We start from the raw sequence: 5,000 nt of genomic DNA on the forward strand, positions 1-5,000 counted from the left end.
ATCTGTGTCTTTATATCTCCCCCCTAACTTTCTCCCCGCCCTTTTCCCCTAAGGGCCCTCCCCTAAATCCCTCCCCCCTTCCCCACCGCCCTTTTCCCTCACCATCCCTCTTAACCCCTTTTCCCTCCCCAAAATCCCCACCACCCCCCCTCTCACCCCCCTCCGGGTCACCACCCTTTCACCACCGTCCCTCCCCCTTTCTAATTTTCCCTCACCACATCCCTCCCTCACATTTCTCACCGCCCTTTCCCTCACCATCCCTCTCTGACCTCCCTCTCCCTCCTTCCCTCACCGCCCTCTCCCTCACCATCCGTCCCTGTCACCATCCCTAAACCATCCGTCCCCCCCCAGGTCGGGCGAGGGAGGTCTGCGGGATCAAAGGCGGACGGTGAACTTTCGAGAGGGAAAATCCGGTAAAGGGCCCTTTTTTTGGGGCGGCCCCTGAAAGGGACTTCCTGAAAACCTGCCGCCCTTTTGGGGGTTTCCTCTCCCGGAAAAAGACCCAATTCTCCTGTGGGGTTTTGGGGGGGAGGGGGGGGGGGGGGGTTTAAGAGGGTGGGGGGGGGGGGAGGGGATGGGGGATGGGATTGGGGGGGGGGGGGGTAAGGAAGGGGGGGGAGTAGGGGGAAAGGGGGGGAGGGAAATTGTGGGGAAGGAGGGAGGGATAGGGGATGGGGAAGGAGGGAGGGTTTTTGGGGTAAGAGGGAGGGGGGGAAAGGGGTGGGGGGAATGAGGGGGGGGGGTTTTTGGGGTTTAAAAGGGGAAAAAGGGGGGGGGGATAGGGGGGGGGGAAAAAAAGGGGAAGGGGGGAAAAATTTAAAGGGGGGGGGGGGGGGGAAGGAGGGGCGGGGGAAGGGGAAAAAGGGACCAATTTTTGGGGGGAAAAATTGGGGGGGGAAAAAAAAAAAGGGAAGGGGGGGGAAAAAAAAAAGGGGGGGGGTTATTTTCGGGGTTTAACGTGGGCAAAATTTGGGTTTTTTTGTCAAGGGAAAGGAAGGGGGGGGGGAAAAAGGGAAAAATTTAAAAGGGGGTCCCCTTTAAATTTAAAAAAACTCATTTAAAGGGAAAAAGGATTTTTTGGGGGAAAGGGGGGTTTTTAAATTTTAAAGGGGATAAAATGGGGGAAAATTTTTTTTTTAAAATAAGGGATTGAGGGGAGGAAAAAGGGGGGTTTTTTTTAAATTTTTTATAAAAAAAAAAATTTTTTTTTAATTTAAGGGGCCTTTCTTTGGGGGACCGGGGGGGGAAACTTTTTTAAAATTTTTTTTAAATTTTTTTAAAAATTTAAAATTTGCAAAACCCCTTTCCGGGCCCATTTGGGGGGGGGGGAATTTTTTTTTTTTTAAATTTTTGGGGGGAAAAACCCTTTGTTTTTTAAAAAATTTTTTTTCCAAATTTTTCAAACCGGGGGGGGGGGGTTTTTTTTTGGGGAACGCATTTTTTTCCGGGGTTGGGGGTTTAAATTTTTTTTTTTAAAAAAAATTTTTGGGGGTTTTTTTTAAAGGGAAATTTTAAGGGGGGGTAGGGGGGTTAAATTAATTTTTTAAATTTTTTTTTTTGGGGGATTTATTAAATCAACTTTTTCCTTTTTTTTTTTTCACGGGGGAGGGGAGGATTAGGAAGGTTTGGGGGGGGTGTGGGGTTGGGAAAGGAAAAAAGGGAAAATTTTGGGGGGGGGGGGGGGGGAAACCCCAAAAAAGGAACAAAAGAAGGGGGGCCCTTAAGGGAGGGGTTTCCCCTAGCAGAAGGGGGTGTAGGGTGAAAAAATATGGGGGAGGGACGGAGGGAGGGGAGAAAAGGGGGGGGAAAGGGGGGAAAAAGGGGGGGGGGGGGAAAAAAAGGGGGGGAAAGGGGGGGAAGGGGGGGAAAAAAAGGGGGGAAAAAAGGAAAAAAGGAAAGGGGGGGGGGGAAAAAAAAAGGGGGGGGAATTTAAAAAAAAGGGGGAAAAAAAAATTTAAAAAAAGGGGGGAAAAAGGGGGGGGGGGGGAATTTGGGGGGGGGGGGGGAAAAAAAAAAGGGGGGGGGGGGGGGGAAAGGGGGGGGGGGGAAAGGGGGAAGGGGGGAAAAAAGGGGGAGGAGGGAAGGGAGGGAAAGGGGGGAAAAAGGGGGGGGAGGAAAAGGAAAAGGGGGGGAAAAAAAGAGAGAAAGAAAAAGGGGGGGGGGCGGGGGGGGGGAGAGAGGAAAAGGAGAGAGAGGGGGAAGGGGGGAAAAAAAAGGGGGGAAAGGAAAAAAAAGGGGGGGGGAGAGGGGAAAAAAAAGGAAAAAAAAAGAAGGGGGGGGAAAAGGGGGGGAAAAAAAAAGGGGGGGGAGAAGGGGGAAAAAAAAAAAAGGGGGGAGAGAAAGAGGGGGAAAAGGGGGGGGGGGGGAGGGAAGGGGAAAAAAAAAAAAGAAAAAAAAAAGAGAAAAAAAAGAGGGAAATTAAAAAAGGGGGGGGAAAAAAAAAAAGGGGAAAAGGGGGGGGGGAGAGAGGGGAAAAAGGAAAAAGGGGGAAAAAAAAGGGGGGGGGGAGGGGGGGGCCCCCCCCCCCCCCCCCCCAAAAACCCCCCAAAAGGGGGGTTTGGGGGGCCCCCCGGGGGGGGGGGGGCCCCCCAAAAAAAGGGGGGGAAAGGGGGAAAAGGGGGGAAAAGGGGGAAAAGGGGGGGGGGAAAAAGGGGAAAAGGGGGGGAAAAAAAAAGGGGGGGGGGGGGGGGAAAAAAACCCCTTTTTGGGGGGGAAAAAAGGGGGGGGGGGGAAAAAAAAAAAATTTGGGGGGGAAAATTTGGGTTTTGGGGGGGGGGGGGGAAAAAGGGGGGGAAAAAAAAAAAAAAAAAGGGGGGGGGGGGGAAAAAAAAAAAAAAAAAAAAAAAACCCAAAAACAAAAACCCAAAAAAACCCCCCCCCCCAAAAAAAAAAAAAAAAAAAAAAAAAAAAAAAAAAAGGGGGGGAAAAAAAAAAAAAAAAAAAAAAAAAATTAAAATTTTAAATTTTCCCAAAAATTTTTGGAGGGAAAAAACCTTTTTTTTTTTAAAAAAAAAAAAAAATTTTAAAAAATTTTTTTTTGCCAAAAAAAGGGGGGGGGGGGAAAAAAAAATTTTTTCCAAAAGGGGTTGGGGGAAAAAGGGGGGAAAAAAAGAAAGGGGGGGGTTTTTTAAAAGAAGGGGGTTTGGGGTTTTTGGGGGGGGGGGGAAAAAAGGGGGAAAAAAGGGGGGAAAAAGGGGGTTTGGGGGGGGGCCAAAAAAGAAAAAAAAAACCCCCCCAAAAAAAGGGGTTTTTAAAAAAAATTTTGGGGGGGGAAAAAAAAAAAAAGGGGCAAAAAGGGGGGGGGAAAAAAAAAAAAAAACCCCAAAAAAAAGGGGGGGGGGGAAAAAAAAAAAAAAGGGCCCCGGGGGGCCCGGGGGGGGGGAAAAAAGGGGGGAAAAAAAAAGGGGGGGGAAAAAAAAAAAAGGGGGGGAAAAAAAAAAAAAAGGGGGGAAAAAAAAAAAATTTTTTTAAAAAAAAAATTTTTTTTTTAAAAAAAAAAAAAAAAAAAAAAAAAAAAATTTTTTTTTTTTAGGTTTTTTTTAAAAAAAAATAATTTTTTTTTAAAAAAAAAAAAAAGGGGGGGGAAAAAAAAAAAAAAGGGGGGATAAAAAAAAAAAAAAAGGGGGGGGGGGGGGGAAAAAAAAAAAAAAAAAAAAACCCCCCCCCAAAAAAAAAAAAAAAAAATTTTTTTTAAAAAAAAAAAAAATTTTTTTTTTTCCCCCGGGGGGGGAAAAAAAAAAAAAAAAAATTTTTAAATTTTTTTTAAAATTTTAAAAAATTTTTTTTTTAAAAAAAAAAATAGGAGAGAGAGAAGAGGAGGGAGAGAGAGGAGAGAGGAGAGGGGAAGAGGAGGAGATGAGAATGGGAGAGAGATGGAAGAGAGAGAGAGAGAGAGAGAGAGAGAGAGAGAGAGAGAGAGAGAGAGAGAGAGAGAGAGAGAGAAGGCGAAAAGAGCCTCGAGAGTAACGAGAGAGGAAAGAGAAAAAAAAGCGAAATTGTAAGTGTGAGAGCGAAGAGAGAGACGAAAGAAGGAAAATTCAAGAATGCGAGCGAGCGAGAGAGATTGCCTCTCCCCCCCACACTCCCCCTTGACCGCTGTCCTCCTCCAGGGGTGGCCGAGTACCAGCCTGGCGCGACCAGCCTCAAGTTCCACTTCCATTCGGACGAAACCACGGGCTACCTCGGCTTCCTCGTCAGCTTCGAACAAGTGACGCAGTGCTGACATCGCTAACAAGGTCTTCCCTCCCCTTTTTATCACCTTCTGTTCTGTGTATCCATCCGCTCCTGACGAAGAAGGCCGTCGCTCATCTCGTGCTCTGACCTTAATTTGCGTGCGTGACCTTGTCTGAGGTCAGGAAACACGAGGTGGCATTTCAGGAGGGTTCAACTCATCCGATTGTTCGGATGGCTTTGGCTTCGGCTTTAGGATGAAAACTTGTTTATATACACACATACACACGCATACATGTATATACTGTGTGTATATCTGTATATGTTATATAGACACACACACACACACACACACACACACACACACACACACACACACACACACACACACACACACACACACACACACACACACACACACACACACACACACACACACATACACACATAATATATATATATAAAAATATATATATATATATATATATATATATATATATATATATATATATATATATATATATATATATATATATATATATATATATATATATATATATATATAATGCATAACAATTACCAATCATCCTAACACTATGTTATGAAGAGTCTACAGAGATATGAAGATTTCCAAAATATTTCACTAATTACTTTACGAGGAAATACAAATTCGCAGAAACGTCTCTTACAAATAAATTTTTTATCTTTTGTCTTGCATACCTCGTAAAGGTTGTATTATTATATTATATTACTCTATATTTTCCTAATAATCTGAGGGTTCCGCTGATTTGACAGTGAACGAAAGGAAGAGAGAAGGACGTGGTTTTGTA

Source organism: Penaeus monodon, chromosome 42, assembly GCF_015228065.2.
Source record: "Penaeus monodon isolate SGIC_2016 chromosome 42, NSTDA_Pmon_1, whole genome shotgun sequence".
Taxonomy (NCBI): domain Eukaryota; kingdom Metazoa; phylum Arthropoda; class Malacostraca; order Decapoda; family Penaeidae; genus Penaeus; species Penaeus monodon.